Source organism: Corythoichthys intestinalis, chromosome 8 (assembly GCF_030265065.1).
Source record: "Corythoichthys intestinalis isolate RoL2023-P3 chromosome 8, ASM3026506v1, whole genome shotgun sequence".
Lineage (NCBI taxonomy): Eukaryota > Metazoa > Chordata > Actinopteri > Syngnathiformes > Syngnathidae > Corythoichthys > Corythoichthys intestinalis.
The window spans coordinates 47,996,865-48,018,498 of NC_080402.1; the positions used below are offsets into that span (position 1 = coordinate 47,996,865).

Here is a 21,634-nt window from a genome sequence, read left to right on the forward strand (position 1 = left end):
TTGAGACTTTTTTTGTGGGTGTACTCGTGACTGACATGGCATCAGGGGGCAAATGTTTCTTTATGACTAATCGTAAACTCTTGCCTCTTATAAAAACAAAATGGCAGACTTTCTGTTTTTAAGACATGGCTTCTTGAGACTTTTTTGTGGATGAACTCATGATAGACATGCATACCCAATTCTATGTTGCTCATAGAAACCGGCTTTGGGGGCTGATTTTATTTTGGTTGTGCGTGTACACGTGTGTGCAGGAGAGTTGCAACTTGTAACAATGGCTTCCTAATTATGGTTTCCCTGGTGGAAGTGGTGCAATCTTCCTGAAATGCTAACTAGCCTCCTGCAGGGAACGCATTGCATTATTAATCCATGCGCTTACTTCAGCCTGTGTGTGTGTGAGAGGGGATGTGCCGGTGTGTGTGTTCATCGGTGTCAATGCATGACGCTTTTACTTTGCCGTCTAAATTGTGTGTTGGCATTTTGCTAGGACAACGAAATGGAAGAAATGCAACGCTAGAATATTTTCATCCTGAAATAATTGCTCTCGTTCTTTCAAAAAATATATATTTTTAAAAATGGAATTACTTAGCATCAACAGGTTGCTTGTTACCATACCATACAAAGTCAGCATCTATGTACTTCTAAAGGATTGGATATGTAGCTTCATTACAGTATTTGATGTCATTTTTTAGAGACTTGTTAGAGCTTCATAATGAAGCTCGAAAAAATTCCATTTCCACCTTATGCGGTGATTTTTCAGGTTGTTGTGATGGGACAGAACAGCAACTACTCTGTTTACAAAAAGAGAATCAACAGGTAAATTTTCTGTGCCAATTGTCTAGTGCTTTCCTGTATTTCTGCTATCATCTAAGTCAATCTTCACAAAATTGAATAAACATGGTAAGATTATGTTTCTGAAATTCCAAGATATCTTGAAGTCATTTATGAACTCAGAAATCTAAGTTTGGCTGACTTTGGCCGCTTTGCAACTGGTGAATGCAGCGTTGAAACAATTTTTCCATGAGATGAGTGGGTGTGCATCAAGCAGCAAGTGAAGAGGTACTTGCTTTTCAAAGTGATTATGTGTCTCCCTTTTCAAATCTGCTCGTTTGCAGGCAGGGTTGACATGAAAATGTGATTGCAATCAATTGACAAACGGTACAAATGACAATCTTCGGACAGATATCGCGCTCATTGTAACCTGCAATATGCATCAAATTGCAGGAAGAAAAATTTAAATTCCTTGATCGGGCCCCTTTATTATTATTATTATTTATAAATATAATTTGGAGAACTTTGGTGGAAAGGATTAAAAAACCCAATTGCTCTTGTGCCTAAGTTTGCCGAAATCAATTGCTGGAATGAACGATTAAGTCAGTGCTTCTCAATTCTTTTCGGTTATGCCCCCCACCCTAGGAAGACGTAAACATTTCACGCCCCTTCCCCCCAACTCTCTGCCGCTGAAAAAAAAGTATTATTTTGTCTATAAAATTATTATTATTATAAATTCGCCTCTGCATAACATTCTGTCCTTTCTATATTGGCGGGCGGTGAAAATAAAGATCAGCTTACAATAAAGTATAACTTTATTAACATTCTTTTGTTTGTAACAGAAAATTTTTAAAGCGCATCAATTTGTCTAATTAAAAAAAGAAAGAAAGAAAGAAAGAAAGAAAGAAAGAAAGAAAGAATTAATGTCGCATCCAAACGGTAAAAATACATTCAAAGTACATTTTTTGACCATTTGAAACTGAAAAATAGAATTTGATAAAATCAAATAATAATAATAAATTATGATTGGTTGGCAACATTAATTTATGAGGACAATACGTCCAAAAATTTGACTGAAAAAACAAAAATGAATAGCAGAAATATGACAGTGTCATCGGAAAGAGGGACATTTTTTGTTTTGGCTGCAGTCAGTATCAGCTCCTTTGCTATGGTGTGGGGTTATTTTGCACTGAGCAACCTGGTATGCCACCTTACAGTATATGATGCTAGCAGTGCTCGCTGGTTTACTGACGTTACACTGACAAAGCGAGACGATTGCTGGCAATGTTCAGCACGTTTTCGCTAAAAGAAAAAGAAAAAAATAAAACAAGCAACTTATCAATGTAATTGGGGTCTAATGTCTTTAAGTGACATCTTAATTGATTTGGCTTCCTGCTGTCCGCTGCAAACATTTTTAGACACAGTAAACTTTCCCCATCTCCCACTGTATTAAAAGTCAAAGCCAAAAGCCAGACTGAGCATATGTTTCTTCACATTTCCTCGTCTTAGCTCTTCATACAGTGGGGCAAATAAGTATTTAGTCAACCACTAATTGTGCAAGTTCTCCCACTTGAAAATATTAGAGAGGCCTGTAATTGTCAACATGGGAAAACCTCAACCATGAGAGACAGAATGTGGGGGGAAAAAAACAGAAAATCACATTATTTGATTTTTAAAGACTTTATTTGCAGATCATGGTGAAAAATAAGTATTTGGTCAATACCAAAAGTTCATCTCAATACTTTGTTATGTACTAGGGCTGTCAAAATTATCGCGTTAACGGGCGTTAATTAATTTTTTAAATTAATCCCGTTAAAATATTTGACGCAATTAACGCACTATGCCCGCTCAGACAGATTTAAAGAGCATACGACACCAGAAAAAAAGTCTTAAATGGCATTATTATGTGAATTAGAATCATATTTTGAGACGATTCGACTATATACATCAATTTAGCGAAGCGCAGATGACGAGAAATTAGTCTTTTAATCTGCCGGTTAGCCACGCCTACAATTATAGGGCTTTCGCGTCCCCAACAGGTGGATGACGTCAGCGGTAGACTAGGCTCATCGGTTTTACTATTCAGCCCATTGAGGGGGAATTGTTCAGAACGAGGAAAACGAGACGAAGAGAGCTGCAAAATGTCATTGTTTCAGTCTCTCTACTCCCAATATTTTTACAGGATATTCTTTTTATCCAAGTATTTTCCCCAATAGCTATATAAATGGCTTGAGAAGGACCAGTCAGCCCGTCGAGGGGGAACTATTCACAATGAGGAAAACGCGACGAAGAGAGCGGCAAAATGTCATTGTTTCTGTCTCTTTACTTCAATATTTTTACAGGATATTCTTTTTACCCAAGTACTTTCCCTAATTGCTAAATAAATGGCATGGTCATGACAAATAACTTGTGCTAAATGGAATATAAAATAATAAAAATCCATTTATTCAAGACGACATGGCAAAATTACTCCATAATGGTCAAAACAGTCGACTTTACCTTTACTGTCACACCTGCCGAACGATATTTTATGACACCTAAATCGGACATATGTCATTTCCCTTCCCCGGCTTCGGAGAATGTAAACAGACCAGAAGGAGTGACAGCTAGCCGACATGCTAACCCGAACCGAGGGATGTTTCAAAGTCTTCGAAGTGGAAAATCACACATAACTAGCCTGGATTATTTGACATGACGACCCAGTTGTCGAGTTTCTTTGCGGATCGGCAAACCGCCCGGCGGAGAGCAATTTACAGTTCGTTCCCCGGAGGAGGGTGGCTGGAATTGTTGTGTAGCTAACGTGCTAACAGCTAACTGCTAATGAGCGTGAGGATAGCTTTTTACATGCCTATCAATGATCAAACGTAAGTAGTCCTTTATTTAAAGGAATTTTATAGTGTTTACTTTGTAATCACTGTATTCGTATTTGACATAATACAAAACAAGATGTTTACTCACTTCCTTGTAAGTCCAATGGTCCCACAGTAAATATCCATGGTGAATGGGAACCTTTTGAAACTCCAAAAAGGCGCATACGCCTCTCCCGCATACAGAATGATTTTTCTGCAGCCGTTTGGCTGGCGTGATGCAAAAAATAAAAGTATTAATCCGCAAAATCAGCTGAATCCTTCGTCCTCATACACAACAGTACACTGTGGCGTGAAGAGGACGTCTTCTACCGTACACGTCACAGCGCCCTCCTCCTCAATGCGAGACCGAAGCCGGAAGTCACTCATTTTCCTGGCGCGGGATTCAAAAAACTAAATAAATATAGCGATCGCTTCCACACACATCCAAGCGGTCCATATCATTCAGGAGCATAAAATACCGCGTGTATTATGAAATAAACATGCTTTTTCGTGTCACAAGCACTTTAAATGTCAGTACAGTGAGAGGCCAACTTGTTAATTGTGTTTTATGGAGTTTTTCCGCCCTCTGCTGGCGCTTGGGTATGACTTGCATATGTTATGTGGCGTAATGTCGCCTTCTGCTGGCGATTCAGTGCAGCGGATTATTTGGGTTTCGGCGCGCTTTTCTGACGTGCTTATATGTCGACGTGAACTCACACTAATAGACAGTGCTATTCAGACCAGCTAACGTCCGCATCCAGTATTCAGTGGCAGTTCTCATAGCCCCATCACACTGTTTGTGTCTAATACATGCATCGCTTGTGAGTTATATTCCTCCTTTGTTTATATTCATGAGCATTAGATAGTTATTGATGATGTGTATTTGAATTTGTTCACATATCTGGTGAAATGCAGTTACATTGTTAGATGCTTGTGAGCTAATTGGCTAGTGCTACTGCTCAAATGGACACGTGTGTGTACATTTTATGTTATTTTGTGATTTATGCAAGTTATTGACACATTGCCCTGTTATTTTCAGTTTTACAAAAATACAAGAAACGTGCTCCTGTCAAAAAGAGATGACTTCAGTAAAGCCCATGCAACTTTGCCACACCGTCTGATTTCTTTTTGGAACTTATGTTCGCTATCTGTCAATTTGTGTACTCACACACATTGAGGACAGAATAGGGCTACTAGTTTATTTTTTGATTGAAAATTTTACAAATTTTATTAAAACAAAAACATTAAGAGGCGTTTTAATATAACATTTTATCAATGGATCACTTTAACAGAATGTTAATAATGTTAATGCCATCTTGTTGATTTATTGTTATAATAAACAAATACAGTCCTTATGTACCGTATGTTGAATGTATATATCCATCTTGTCTTATCTTTCCATTCCAACAATAATTTACAGAAAAATATGGCATATTTTATAGATGGTTTGAATTGCGATTAATTGCGATTAATTACGATTAATTAATTTTTAAGCTGTAATTAACTCGATTAAAATTTTTAATCGTTTGACAGCCCTAAAAGTGATGTTTTGGGGCTGTCGTTGGGCAACACGGACTTTCAACTCCCTCCACAGATTTTCTATGGGGTTGAGATCTGGAGACTGGTTAGGCCACTCCAGGACCTTGAAATGCTTCTTACGAAGCCACTCCTTTGTTGCGCTGGCTGTGTGTTTGGGATCATTGTCAAGCTGAAAGACCCAGCCATGTCTCATCTTCAATGCCCTTGCTGATGGAAGGAGATTTTCACTCCAAATCTCTCGATACATGGCCCCATTCATTCTTTCCTTTACACAGATCAGTCGTCCTGGTCCTTTGCAGAAAAACAGCCCCAAAGCATGATGTTTCCACCCCCATGCTTCACAGTGGGTATGGTGTTCTTCAGATGCAATTCAGTATTCTTTCTCCTCCAAACACGAGAACCTGTGTTTCTACCAAAAAGTTCTATTTTGGTTTCATCTGACCATAACACATTCTCCCAATCCTCTTCTGGATCATCCAAATGCTCTCTAGCGAACCGCAGACGGGCCTGGACGTGTACTTTCTTCAGCAGGGGGACACGTCTGGCAGTGCAGGATTTGAGTCCCTGGCGGCGAATTGTGTTACTGATAGTAGCCTTTGTTACTTTGGTCCCAGCTCTCTGTAGGTCATTCACTAGGTCCCCCCGTGTGGTTCTGGGATTTTTGCTCACCGTTCTTGTTATCATTTTGACGCCACGGGGTGAGATCTTGCATTGAGCCCCAGATCGAGGGAGATTATCAGTGGTCTTGTATGCCTTCCATTTTCTAATAACTGCTCCCACAGTTGATTTCTTTACACCAAGCGTTTTACCTATTGCAGATTCAGTCTTCCCAACCTGGTGCAGGTCTACAATTTTGTCTCTGGTGTCCTTCGACAGGTCTTTGGTCTTGGCGATAATGAAGTTTGGAGTGTGACTGACAGAGGTTGTGGACAGGTGTCTTTTATTTAATGAGTTAAAACAGGTGCCATTAATACAGGTAACGAGTGGAGCCTCGTTAGACCTCGTTAGAAGAAGTTTGACACCCAAAAATCTTGCTTGTTTGTAGGTGACCAAATACTTATTTTCCACTCTAATTTGGGAATAAATTCTTTAAAAGTCAAACAATGTGATGTTCTGTTTTTTTTCCACATTCTGTCTCTCATGGTTGAGGTTTACCCATGTTGACGATTACAGGCCTCTCTAATCTTTTCAAGTCGGAGAACTTGCACAATTGGTGGTTGACTAAATACTTATTTGCCCCATTTTGCTTTGGTGTGCGCTCTTGTTTGGTTCAAAAATCCTGTGCACACTCTGAAAATGAGAGCGCCACTTCCACTCAGTGAGTGGATGTGCAATCACAATCAATTGTAGTTTGGCAAAGTATTACTGTATGTTCCTCGAGGTAACATGCGCCACCCCTGACATTGCGCTGCAGCCCCCTGGGGTGGGGTTGGGATTGGGGGGGGGGGATTCCCACTATTTAAGAAAGACTGAACGAAGTTGACACTGAAGGAAAGAATACTTCTTACTGGACATTGAAGTGTGGAAGATAATAGCGAGGATCTTTTTACCGATTGTACTTATTATGTACTGAGGTTGTCCATGCACAGGGTCATAAATGTTGTTTCATTTGTATGACTCAACAAAGTTTTCACAAGTATAAGTGACCTCAATGGCAAATCTCAAGACGAATAAACCCTGAGAAAAGTTTCCCAACATTTTGCCCAGAATCTCATATCATGCACGGTCCCAGAGGATTGTATCACACTGTCGCACACACGCGCAAATGCACACACGTGTAAAAGGATTGGGAAGCGAGGCGCTGCTATCTCTTGTTTGCACAGCCTGTTTTTCCTCAACATTCCAACTGCAGCGACAGTGCTTGCTGGACTCACAGGGAACGCTTCAGGGCAAACCGTTCCCATGGAGGGATAACTTGCAGACGGATCCGCATGTAGTCAAGATGGAGAAAGTGTAGAGTGGAAAAACGAGGGAGGAGTTTCAAGAAAAGCAGCAGGGCATGAAAGCCATCACTTTTTTGTCATTTTACTTCCCTGCAGCGTTCCCTCACTGCTAAATTGTCACTTTTTTCTACTCTAACTGAAACTTCTGATTTTTAGCCCCAGACAAATCACCATTGAGTTAAGATCTTATCCTCTACACAAGGCTCTCATGCTCATTTTTCAAAATACGCCATTTTTCCCTAGTGAGTAATATCTTTATGACATAATCAGAGTATATTCAAAAGCTGTGTAGCAAGCACCAAGCTTTGTATTGGCAATAGAATACTTGATAGCCGGGAATTCATGACAGGAATAGAGTTGTGTGACCTCTTTCTCCAGCACCAAACTACAGTACATTCTCAGAGACCAGTCCGGAAGTAATCTATGAGAGCCCAATTTCAACTAGCATAAAAATACACTTTTGCACTGAAACACCTTGGTGATATGTCAGCAAAATTAGCATGAAAAGCTAACGTAGCTTCCACTATAGACAAGATAAATAAAAGTCGTTTTTTTATAAAAATGTTGCGGTAGTAAGGCAAAAAAATGTTGATAAGGTGTTTAAAAAAGAATCTTTACTCAAGAGGACTCAAAAACACCACATCTATCAATGTACTTTGCTCAGTTTATGAAGCATCTTTTTGTGAACAAAAAGACTCGCTGATTTTCATCTTGTGTGACTGATGGAGTGAAATTAAGGTAAGATTTGGACAGCAAAATTAGCCGTAGGCAATAATTTGTGTGAACTTTTCCTTTTTTCTCCTTGAGTAACCAGTGTATCGAGTTGCTTTTTGTTTAAGGGACTCTTACGTTAGCTTCTTGTGCTAGTAGGTTAATAGACCTCCGAAATACTGCATATCACAAATATTTCCAGTATTTTTTCTCGGGAATTTCCAAGCTGTTATTGATGAAGTGTACATATTTAATTTGCTAACATATATTTTCTCTAAGTTTATGAGTAAATACTATTGAGTTTCTCTGTATGAACCAAGTACACTGTAAAATATGATAAGTTGACTTTACTTAAAAAAAAAAAAAAACGAACTTGCTGCCTTTGAAAATGTATTTTATGCTACTTACATTAATCAGATGCAGTTTACTGAATTATTTCAAATTTTAAGAACTCGAATCAACTCTAATAATTGGATTGTAGTAAATTGTTTGCTTTGAGTACGTGCAATTCACAAAACAAGAATTAATTTGATTACACTAACTTATTTATTTTGAGTTTTCAGTACTGAAGTTATACCTGTTAGCTTGAGTGCTGCTCATTCATTACATGCAGGAGAACTTCATTTTTTTACTGCGATAATTCTACATCATAAATACCACATGCTAATTTAATTAATAACACATTTTCAGACAGTAATGACTCTACACCTGAATAAATAAAGGGAGAAAACTCAATGGATTAACTCAGTGGAATTAAACTTTTTTTTTTTTTTTTTTTTTTGTAATGCTAAATGATGCATTTCAGACACAAGAGACATTGGCTCTTGACATTCTGCTTCATGTTTTGTTGATGCTTGGTGTGAAATGAACAATCAGTAGTAACAGCAGAGCTCTCTTCAACACCGTTACCCACTTCACATCGATTTGTTTCGTAAATATTATGGTGAGTGACGTGGAGAAGAATGACAGAGACTGATTCTTGTAATTAACACTTGCTGTTCTTGTGCCCAATACACTGCACATTCCCAAGAAACAGCACACTTTTTTGATCGAACACATGATATACCAACAGCAACCACTACTCTCAGTCGTGGTTGCCACAACTACCCATCATCCATTGCAGCGGAACAGATAAATAACAGTCGCTACAATATTTTACTCTTTTTTAAAACTGTGATGTTGCCATAAACAACAATGCAACACAACAGTTTATAAAAGAGTAAAATATTTTCTTACCAAAATTAATGTGACATAAGCAGTGTTGTCACAGATTACTTGAATAAGAAATTTAATTACTGATTACACTTTAAAAAAAACTAATCTACTTACTTTACTGATTACTTCATTATCAAAGTAATTAAGTTACTTTAAAAGTAATTTATTGGTTACTTTTTACCAATTTTTCTCCCTTTGCCACCTTAACATATGAATGACAACAGAAAAATGTCATCGCATGTAATTGACTTACCGATAATTGAATTTAATGGGGAAACTCATATTTTTTCACACAAGGCTTAATCTTTGAGTTAGCGGAGGTTTAATTAGTTGATGGATTTGATTTCAACCACCATTGACTCGCGCTAGCTTAGCCACTCCGGAGTCCTGAAACTAACAAATAACTGACAAACTGCATGGAATTTGTTGTAATCAACTCCACCGACTAATTAAACCTCCGCTAACTCAAAGATTAAGCCTAATGTCATAAAGTCTGAATTTTGGGTTAGGGTTTAGGAGTTAACAGCATATCAGTGCCAATGTAAAACAATGCAAATTGACTGCCCAATAATCAACAACACACAAATTAATTGCACAGTGCAATAAACACAAAGGTGGGATCGGGCGGGGATGCACGTGCACAACCCGGAAGTACGCCGTACACACACAATGGTCAATTTGGCCACATAACATGGTGGCAACTAAGCATTTTACACTCAATTGGAATTACTACACATCCTAAAGATGCTCAACGAACATGTCACATCACAGTAAAAATGTGCAACACGAATATGATGTAAACAATGCTTGCCAACTTGAAGAGATGGCTGCCCGTATTTGCAAGGTAATCTACAAAATGGCAGCGCATGTAGGGGGTCCAAACTATCCCTCGAGAATGAAGGAAAAATACTCACGTTCATTCATGGATGTTCACAGATCAACATTCCCTCGCACATCTCAACACTCGGCTCGAATGTGCACCAGGACTGGCAGCCTGGCCCAAGCATTTCTCAGTCCCAAAACACTTAGCGCCTGTGCCTCGAGACCAAAACAGTAAGTAACTGTGAGCGGTTACCATGGAAACATGTACCGGGAACTTTTTTCTAGCATTTTCTATTCAAAATGCTCTTTGTACATGACTACAATATTCTTCATTCTACATACAGTATGAGGCAATAAACAAATTGCCACGCACAGACAGTAAGGAAACTAACTTTAATCAGATTTAATAAGATTATTGGTTTGGAAAACGTTAGATAAGGGATTATATGAATTATTATAATGTTACTTAAATATTAGTCATTGTCTAAAAATGCAATAACTAATGTTAATTAAGGGACCTTTATTGGAAAGTATTACCATTTTTTTTAGATTACTCGTAGATGGATAGATTACTCCTTACTTAGTAACACATTACTGACAACACTGGACTTAAGTAAAGTAACTGAAGGTGTTTTAAAAGAGCTCTGGTTGACAGCGCGGTTCACCGTGGACATGTGCGGGAATATTTTGGTGTTAGAAAAGCGCAAAATAGATGAGATAGATCTGCACATGTCTGAAAGAACACCCAAAGAACACTGGGTACAAAATAAATATTTTTTTTTCTTTCTTTGAATTAACTAAGATACATCTAGTTAGGCATGTTTTCCAGCCCCAAATTACTAACTTATTTATTAAAAATTAATTACTAACTTATTTATTAAAAATTAATGTTCACAACAAGTTGATAAAGACTAAGTTTGGTTCACTCATCATATTTAATCAAGCATTTACAGGGTACTTGTATCTTTTTGGAGGTAAAATATTAGGAAATGCTCAGTATGATGGCGTAATGTATCCATATCAATCTACATTTTTGTTGTCATAACTCATTGCATGCCATTGCGGGCACTAGACATTTTTAACTGAGAGGAGTGAATGTACTAATGTCCCAGTCAAATCTCAGCACCATTGACGGCACCTCCTATCCAATCCATTTTGACTGGAACATTCATTCATTCGCCCTTCCCAGTTGAAATGGATTGGATGGGAGGGGTGAATGAAAGCATGTCCCAGTCAAAATGGATTGGATAGCTAGCGCCGTCAATGAGACTGAGATTTGGACATTCTCCACCAGTAGAAGTACCTAATAAAGTGTCTGGTTAGTACAACACATTTCAAACACTCATGCTGAGTGACCAACAAGAGGACTTGTCTACGACTTTATACTAAACGTAAGCATGCTGAGGGACCAATGAGGAGCCTCGTCAACGACTTTATACTCCAGCCTCTCTCTCCGTGTGGCCTCACTGCAACCCAAACTTGTCATCCCCATTACATCCTCATACAAACACGCAGACGTCGGAGACAAGCTTTATACAAGCCATCTATTCTACGACTCAGAGCCATCAAATTGATGCAGTGAATACAAAATAAGTCTCTTAGTGGGCTTCATCTTGTGGGACTCAAGCATCTGTATATTAAAATACAGTACACACACGGACACACATTGTGCTAAAGCTATACTAGTTCTAGGTTAATTTAAAATGAGTTAAATAGATAAGGTAAATAAACAGGAGATACTGTATGCTATGTAAAATGTAAAGACAAATGTACTGGAGGAACTTCCCAAGACAACCCTAACAGATGATGAATGGATTTTCACAGATCTTCCCAATTAAAAATGAATGTATCTAAAACCTCACCCAGAATGACTCCACTAAAAGAATATTTTTGTATGGGGGTGATAGCGACATAATCTAACATTATGTGCAAATCCGAGCTCCACCAAAGATTGCGTGTAGTGTAAGACAAATAAAACCAGAGTAAATTTTTTACAAAGACAAGATATTTCATGCAAGGTTTTGGAATTGGATGACTTCAACTCATTCCAGAAAGGATGGGTGTTGGATAATGCACATGCAATGAAGTAGACAACTCTTCTTGTTAATTCCTCTGTACTAGTTCATCTAACAGACACTTATTATTACACTACTTCCACAAAATGCCCAAGTGAGACCTCAAAGCCCCCCCCCCCCCCCCCCTCCCCCACACCCACATACACATAGGAAATCCCATCATTCAAATTTTGGATAAAAGAAATGTCAAAAACCTTTAGTATGATGCTCCAACATTACTCCCTCAGGACTGTTTTACTTGCCTCTGTCTGATTTATGTCATTTTAGGGATTCATTTTCACCCAAACGAAAAAGACATGAACATTACTCAGGTGTCTTTCAATTCTTTGTTGGATAAGCACAGTTATATAATTGTAATTAAAACAGATAAAAAGTAACTAGGTAATAAATCACAAGTAGTAATAAATGAATCAGCCCCAAAACCTAAAATCAAAGTTCAGTTTACTCATCCAGCAGTTAAAAAAATCAAAGTATTTGACTTAATAAGACTATAGTGGTGCCGTGAAATTGGCTGGCAACCAATTCAGGATACACCCTGCCTACTGCCCAGAGTGAGATGATATATGCTCTAGCATCCCAGTGACCCTTGTGAGGATAAGGGGCATGGAAGATGAATGATCAACAATGAATACAAGACTAGTATGTATAAAATAAATTGGATTAAATTATTCCAGTTCGATTCAGTCGTTCTGCAATTAAAAAAAAAAAAAAAAAAAATCAATCCATGAATAAAAAAAAAGAATATGAAAATAAAATTTGAATAAATCCATCTACGTAAAAGTCATTTTCAGTGAAACCTGTACTTAAGATAAATAAATAAAATGTATCACCTGAACATTCCATCCAGTCACTGCACGCTTAAAACAAGTCATTACATTAAAGTGTTGAAACAAACAGTAATTAGTCCCAATTCAAAATCAAATCAAATTCAGTTAATCCTATTTGAGCCCCATTTAGCATCCTGGCTCTGAAACATTCATGAATTTTATGATAGTAAAAAAATAAATAAATAAAACAATATGAAATCTGCAAATGAAGTCGAGTTGTCCAAATCCTGAAGCAGGAAAGCAGCCCCAGATCATCACTAAACTAGCACTGTGTTTGACTGTTGGTATGATGCTCTTTTTCTGAAACTCATTGCATTCATTACATTCATGCCAGATTTATAGAGAAACGAACCTTCGAAAAAGTTCAACTTTTGTCTTGTTAGTCAGTAGGATATCTTTCTAACAGGCTAGGGCATCATTCAGGTGATTTATTAATGTTTTTTACTTTTTTTCTTTAATGTTTGTTTGTTTTTGTAACACCAGCCTCTATTTTTCTTTTGGTTAGCAGAGCTTTTCTCCTTGCAGTTTATGTCTTTCCTTTATTGCCATGGACACTGACCTTAACTATGGCAAGGAAGATCTAGGTCTTAAGATGTTGTGTTGAGTTCCTTTGTGACCTGCTAGATAATTCAACAACGTGCTTATTTCTGTAGGAAAGGTTCACCACTATTGCATGTTTCCTCCATTTGTGATTTTTATTAAGGTTTAGAAATGACTTCGAACACCTTCCACACTTCTATGTCACTTACAATATTTCTTTTCTATAGACCCTACTCACCTACGTCACAAAATGGGCGTGTCGCTGTTTCCGGCCGCCATATTGTACCTCTTTTTCAGACCTATTCTCATTGTTTTCAATTAGTCGAGCAAGTTATAGAGCAATTCATGGAAGCCCCGGTGTTATCTGACGCTGTAAACTCATTGGATCCGTTGCATAAAAGGCGTTACGTGGAAAAGCTTCAGTTTATCCATTCGCCAGATCCGTATTTGATGCCTAAATCGATGTTTTTCGACCCGCTGGCTTCGCCTGACATCTGATATCCTGATATTTACAACTATCTTGTCCACACAAAATCAGCCTATTCTCACGAAAGTTTGAAAAACTTTTAGAGCTTGGAGGCTTATAAATGCTACGTTGCTGGTTGGGTGAAACAGGTCCTCGTACACGAAAATTCGGCAGGAATCTTGTGCTCGGAAGGTGAGTTACGAAATTTTAAATTCAAAATCTTTTGTTCTTGCTAACATCCACTGTCAAGTCTAATGTATTTCATATCATTTGTCAATGGAGCTAGGGCTTTTAATGTTTATATGGTTTAGCGATAGCACTCTCACTATATACATATATAATACGTAATAAATATGAAGTGCGATAGCTCTACTCCAGATTGTCCCTAGTTGAATTTATTTTTTGGCTTTTGACCTCAATAGTGAAATTGTAAATTAATTGTATGACAACTGTCTGATTATCCCCTTATAATTATATATTTTCAGGTAGTTCATTCACAACGTCTGAGTGTATGTTGTCGGCGATTAGCCTAGCAATGATCTTAATTGTGGTTGTCAGCCCCAAACCCTCTAAATATATATTAAATGCATCTTACCAGATATAAAATGACTACTACATAATCTGTGGTAGTCGTTTGGAGCCCAGTTTTCTCGTCGAATTGCAGCAGTCAATCTCGGTCTCCTCTTCGGGTCTCTCGGAATACGGTAAAAATTCAAGTCTCTCCGTCTATCTTCTCTGTTTTTGCAACCGACCGCCACACACGACTTCACCATTTTGATTATTAATGTTAATGAGCATAATAGGAGGAATTTACGAAGCGCTAATGCATTAACATGACTAGTATCCGGACAACATGGCGCGGGGGCGTGGCTGTGACGTCACGTGAGTAGGGTCTATACTTGAATTTTCTTGGGTTGTGTAATTTTGAGGTCTTGTAGCCTACTGTTTTTCAACCGGTGTGCCATGAGAGATCGTCAGGTGTTTTTTACGTCGGCGAGCGAAGTTGTAGTAGGAAGAAAGGAAAATGTCGAAAGTTCTGGGTCGTGTGCAGATGAGTGAATATTGCTGTGTCGCGTTCAAAAACTGCTCCAATTTCTAGCCATCAGCAAACCTTGCTGACTGCGGCAATGTGGACCCCAGCATGTCTGCTGTGCATCATTTGATTAGACTCGTCAAGTGTCGATACACAGTATACGAAAGTGCCCTTTCCATTTTATCCATATGTGACGACCGTCAATCCTTCCCCCTGTGTTTTATTCCAACACATTGACAAGGACAGCAAGATTACTGATGGCTAGAAATTCTTGAACGCGAAACGGGCATCCATCCAAACAGCGCCATGGTGCCAAGCAAGCTTAAATGTCATCTCCAAACGAAACACCCATCCCTTCCATCGATGGACTATTTTGTTCGCCTTCGTGAAAACAGAGAAACAGATAAATTATTTGAGGAAAAACTACAAAGGTAAATGACAAGCCCTCAAAGCCAGTTAGCATGTTGCTGAACTTGTTGCTAAATCCAAAAAGTCCCACACTGTGGCAGGGTACATTAATACTACCTGTCTGCAAAGGCATTTTCAGCGAGATGCTTGGCCCTGATGCAGTTAAAGACCTTGCTAAAGACCCCCTGTCCAAGAATTCTGGGCTTTTCAAATCTAACTGCTATAAAAAGATGGAAAAACAAGAGAGACTGAGAGCTGTTAAAGAAGATTTCGGCCAGGATATTAGCTTTGTGTTCATCTAAACAGGCTCAAGTTTCACACTGATTAAGTATAAATACTGAAAATTTGTTCTTTAATTAAATATATCGTACAGAACGTAGTTTTGGAAAATTTTTGGTTTTTGGTGTGCCGCGAGACAACACTGTTCTAGCCAATTAAATTTGTTACGTGGGTTTCATTTAAGGGACTTCTTGATCAGGTCTGGAGTAATTAATGCTTGTGTGTGGCAGGAAACAATGACTGCAGCGTTCTAAGAAATGTTTTGAAAATGATTTAGCAAGAGGGCAATCACCTATTCATGGGCTAAGTAGTCTTAAATAGTTTTCCCCTTCGTGTGTATGACTAGAATGTACAATATGTCTGCATGCATATATACATAAATACAAACAGTGTATCACAAAAGTGACTACACCCCTCACATTTCTGCAGATATTTAAGTATATCTTTTCATGGGACAACACTGACAAAATGACACTTTGACACAATGAAAAGTAGTCTGTGTGCAGCTTATTTTCCCCTCAAAATAACTCAAAATATAGCCATTGATATCTAAACCCATGGCAACAAAAGTGAGTACACCGCATGGGAACTACATACATCCCTAAATGTCCAAATTGAGTACTGCTTGTCAATTTCCCTCCAAAATGTCATGTGACTCGTTACGCGTTGTTGCAGAGATTGAAGAGGTGGGGTGTGGGTGGGGAGGGGGGTCATTCCCACCATCATGCACGACCATGTAGTCATGACACACTTATCTTTATCTCCTCACCTGGTCCCCGCCACACATGTTCAAGACCATCGGAACCAAACAAATTAATCTTCGTCTCATCAGACCATAGGACATGGTTCCAGTAATCCATGTGCTTTGTTGACATGTCTTCAACAAACTGTTTGCGGGCTTTCTTGTGTACCGCCTTCAGAAGAGTTTTCCTCCTGGGGTGACAGCCGTGCACACCAATTTGATGTAGAGTACGGCGTATGGTCTGAGCACTAACAGGCTGACCCCGCACCTCTTCAGTCCCTGCAGCAATGCTGACAGCACTTCTGTAACGAGTCACATGACATTTTGGAGGGAAAATGACAAGCAGTACTCAATTTGGACATTTAGGGATGTATGTAGCTCCCATGCAGTGCACTGACTTTTGTTGCCAAGGGTTTAGGTATTAATGGCTATATTTGGAGTTATTTTGAGGGGAAAATAAATTAAATCTATTATATAAGCTGCACACAAAGTACTTTTCATTGTGTCAAAGTGTCATTTTGTCAGTGTTGTCCCATGAAAAGATATACTTAAATATCTGCAGAAATGTGGGGTGTGTACTCACTTTTGAGATACACTGTACATACATACGTACACACGCCCACATACGCACAATGTGTTCTGTACTGTATATAGTTCATTTTTCAACTAGGAGCATCAAAACTCATGAGACATTTGAGTGCCACAACGCCTTATCCAACATTCATTCGGACAGCTTCAAAAGGTCTCATTGATTGCAACACTATAACAGCATCCTGAAAGCAATGGTGAACATTGATGTTTTAATTATATGGGTTGAATGGCAATTTCAACCCACCATACAAGTGAACAGTGATCTACGTTTTGGGGAAGTTGGTGGATACCAAACAAACATGTCAGCAAGAAATTGATTTTTGGGAAAAAGAAAAAAAGTGAATAAAATATGAGTTTAATACAGATTTTGTTTTTGTTTTTTGTTTTTGCATATTTTGCACAGGGCATTTCAGATAATGTGATTTATACCAACATCCTTGCAGAGACCGACGGAAAAAAATAGTGAAAAAGCAATGTCTCTGTCCAAGGTCCTGAACGCCGTGACAATACATCGGCATAACACCACAGGCCACTTCATAAGGTACACCTGCACCTCCTGATAAACTCACTTAGTACATTTAAATGAAGAATTGTACTGAAACGGTTACATCGGAGTGTCCATATATTGTGTGATATTACTGTATATGAATGTACCTAATGAAGTGACATCCACCGGCAGCTTGCCCATATGCATCAGAAATGCTCGCAAGGATATGTTTGCGCAGGAATGTCAAAGTTTCCTGCGCAAATGTTACGCTTCCATGCAGGCTCCTACCTGCTCGCCTCCAACACGCCGACGGCAGCTCCTGCTCGGGTTAAAAATGTCCCGTTGTCCCCGTCGCCTTCTCTTGATGTCCTGTCCTCCTGCCTTCCCGCTCGGAGTGCGCCTTCCTCGGGCACGATGGGGAGCATGTGAGGGGTAAAGCTGGATGTCGAGAGATATGCTTTTTTTGGTGGAGGTTGGGGGGGCGTCTACTGTTAAGCACCACTAGTCCACTTCCTCACTTTCCTTCCTCTCTCGTCGTCCTCTTCTCATTTTGTGGCGATCACACTGCGTCAGGCTCCCCCCTCTTTCTCTCTCTTTCTCTCTCTGTTTCACGTTGCATCTCTTGCTCGCTGGTTCGCTGGAACAGACGGTGATTAATTCGTCAGAATTCTCCTTCTCTTCCTCATCCAGCTGTTCTGTTCCGGGGCTGCAAAGGACAAATGGGTTACATTCATTTTAGATACCCCCCCCCCCCCCCCCCCCACCACCACCAAAAAAAAAAAAAAAAAAGGAAAGAAAGAAAAACCTGAGTCGGCATGTATTACTCCCATTGTGTTGATTTGAAAGGTTTGGTTGATATTTTCTTTCTAAATAACATATAAACAATCCATTATTTTTTAAATAGTTCTGCCAGAGAACATCAAATATGTAGGTACAATATAATTAAGTTAAAGTGAATATAAACGGAAATACACTCTGCTCATATAGCCCCAACTCTAAAGTTGTTGTTGTTGTTTTAATTTAACAGCTTTTAACTCTTGTCTGCCCCGAAACCAATAGATGTCCAATTCATTTAAACTGGAACTGATTGGCTGTGAATGCTCATCTTTAGGTGCCGTTGACGACGCTGGACGTCTAATCCATTTTGACAGGAAGGGTCAAATGAACAAATGTCCACTACTGTCAGTGGCAGCCAATTTGGTTAAGGAACTAAACAGGTACAGCCTCGGGCAAAAGTTTTCAGACGCTGTCTCATTCAACCGAATAGTGAAAAGTCTCAAGACTTCTGACTGTGATTTTTAATAGAGCTGGAAGAAGTAATCCATCAAAATAAGAACATTTTGTAATATAATATACCGTAATTTTCAGACTAAAAACAGCTGCTTCTTTCCCTATTTTGAATCCTGCAGCTTATAGTCCAGTGCGGCTTTTTTGTTGATTTATTTGGGTTAATAGGTAACACTTTGTTTGACAGTGGCGTCATAATACTGCCATAACACCGTCATAATTGTGAAATGACATTATCATGGTCATTAATGAATGCTTATGACATATATCATCAAGTGTCATCTGGCGAATTATGTCATTTATGTCCAGCTTGGATCTTTTACAACCATTCAAAAAGGAGATAATTTGCCAGATGATACAAAATGACATCTGTCATAAGCATTTATTAATTCTCATGGGAGTGTCATGTCATAATTATGATGGTCTTATGACATTCTTATGTTGCCACTGTCAAATAAAGTGTTGCCAAGTACCTTAACTAGCAACTTATGAAACAACTGGAACAGTAACTGAAGAAATAATTAGTTCAGAACCTGAATTTTGATTGTTATTTGCATCTGTAGCGCTGCAATGCATGCTAGGAGGCATGTTGGACGACAACAGTGTTGACAGCAGGTGGCAGCAGAGGTTGTCCATCCCTATCAAAGGAAGGGAGAGATTACATTGAGTAATGATAGCCAAATGAAGCTTTGCAGCCAATTGATTCAAGGCTTTATGTGGTTCATTTGGTCCTATGACATTCTTATCTATCTATGAACAAATGCCGTTTTCATGTCAAATTTGGTGGGTGGAGGCTTAGAGTCAGGTGCGCCTTATCGTGCAAAAATTACGCTAATAATAAAGTATTATTTATTATTTATGACAGGAGGAGGGCGGGGGCAACAGTACGGTCCAAAAAAAAAAGAATTGAAAAGGAAGGCGTACAGAAGGCAGAATTTAAACCTTCAGTATAATAAAAATTGTGAGTGCTGTTAAATCAATTAAAGAAAGGTCTGAATACACTCTGAATGTATTTCAAACAGATTGGTTAGTGATAGACAAAACGATAACGCTAGTTGCAAATATAACAAATCTGTTCAGTGTACAAACAGGGGGAGATCAGTAAACACAAATGTGAGCAGTTTCTTGGCATTTTATGACACCGGTACAAATGTCCAATGTACTCTAACAGCCTATTGGGAAATGGAAACAAAGTACTTCACCCCAAAGTTGCTGATTGGATGTCAAGAGATCGATTTGAGAAATTGCTGACACCGCTGCACTTTCAAGACAACTTTAGTGTCTGCAGATGCAAAGAAGAATAACAGGGAAACTGAGGCCATGTTTTGAATAGGTAAGAAAATAGTGACTTTGTGCACCTGCTGAAGAACATCTCCTAATCTAGGAAAGTCTACATGACAGCAAAACTTCAAATTTTGATGACCAACAGGACAAAGTGGTTTTCTGTTTTTTTTTTCTGCAAGAGACAAATGTTTTTTTTAAAAGACAGAACTTGTTTTTGTTTTCATGCAGTTTGAAAACCTAAAGAAGCTGATATTCTTGTACTGCCTGAACGGCACCTAACGCTTAAATGTGGAGTTACGGCAGTGTACAAGGAGAGCATCCAGTGATGTACCATGAGCTTGGCAGTGAGCCACATAGCTCAACGGGGTGTCCTGATGTCCTGCCAGCCCGCTCGCTCACATTAAACGCCTCTTTAGCACCCGTACGCTAGCCGCCATGGAGAGAGATTTTGTAGTTGGTCACATTTGCACGAATATACCATAACACCTCATGATTATGGACAGCCTGACATTCCTTCATTCCCTGGCAGCCATCCCACTTCAAATGGATTGGACATCTAGCGCTGTCAATGGCAGCCAGTGAGGTAAAAAAAAAAAAAAATTGTTGTTTCACTGGCCAAGATTCCCTCTTCCAGTAGGCTAATTAGAATAGTGGCTGTCCAATCACTTTGAACTGGGAGGGTGGCGGCAGAGCCTCCCACTTCAAATGGATTGGACGTTTAGTGCCGACAATGGCAGACAACAAGCCATGATAGCAATTACTTTACATTAAAGTGAGGACACAGTAATTTCGTATTGTAATTTTTTTATATTGGAAATTAAAGCACCCGTGTATTACAATGCAAATCCCTGCAGCTAGATGGCGCAATGATACGCAAACACATTTGAAAACTAAAAGGTCCAATAAGCCTCAGTTTAACACCCCCTTTTCACAACACTAAAATAAATTGCACATTATTATCCAAAAGCGCTCTGCATGGCAGCAGCTCAACAGCAACAACAAACAATAATATGACTAGAATGCAAGCATGCCTTACCTATTTGAAGACAGCAAAGGCACTATCTGGACTCCACGGTCTAAATCTGCAGCAAACTTTTCCTCGCCGAGCATTATTATAGAACTATTATAATCCTCTTGATTTTCGATCTCAAATTGAATTTTAGAAAATTTCACTGTTTTTGTAAAGAAATGTATTTTTGCGCCATGTTAACGCCTCCTCTGTCAACAGTTAACTTTCCCGTTCCAATAGCACTTTATTCAATGTGACCCGGTAGCAACCAAGGTGTTAGGTGGTGACCATGTTATTAACAAAAACAAAACTTTTCAACGTTTATATTTAATTCCTAAAGTTGAATAAACTATTGTTTAAATATGTTTTAGTTATATTTAACAACAGTTAAAAAGAGTTTACCAACAGAAACAACCCCCCCCCCCCAACACCAGGGGGTGCTGCAGCAACCTCAGGATGTTATTTTCCGTGCCACTGTGTACAGAAGAGTTTTACTTTTTTCATGTTCTATTGTTGCTGGCATCAGCTATGGCGGACAGTGGCCATGTTGTGTTGCACAAGTTTTAAAATAAATGATTAAAAACCTTCCTTGCTTAAAAATAATTTACACCTTAACTTCATAAACAGAGATTAAGGGGGGCATAACCCCACCTGGTGGCATAAAACGTCATCGTATACAACTGAATTTCCAATATATGAATTTAAAATTAAGACTTTGCCGGTAAAGTGTTGTCAGTGTAAAAGTTGTAAAGCAATAAA

General features: G+C 38.8%; 1 protein-coding gene across 1 annotated transcript in view; it reads right to left on the reverse strand.

Annotated features, from left to right (window-relative positions):
• LOC130920524 (protein ELFN1-like) overlaps nucleotides 1-19,215 on the reverse strand; it is a 185,325-nt gene extending 166,110 nt beyond the window's left edge. Inside the window, exons 1-2 of the mRNA XM_057843816.1 lie at nucleotides 19,116-19,215; nucleotides 17,584-18,001 (exon numbers count right to left, since the gene is read on the reverse strand). The gene's annotated coding sequence lies outside the window, so the exon portion shown is untranslated. The remainder of the gene's footprint in view (nucleotides 1-17,583; nucleotides 18,002-19,115) is intronic.
• Between the last annotated feature and the right edge of the window lie 2,419 nt (nucleotides 19,216-21,634).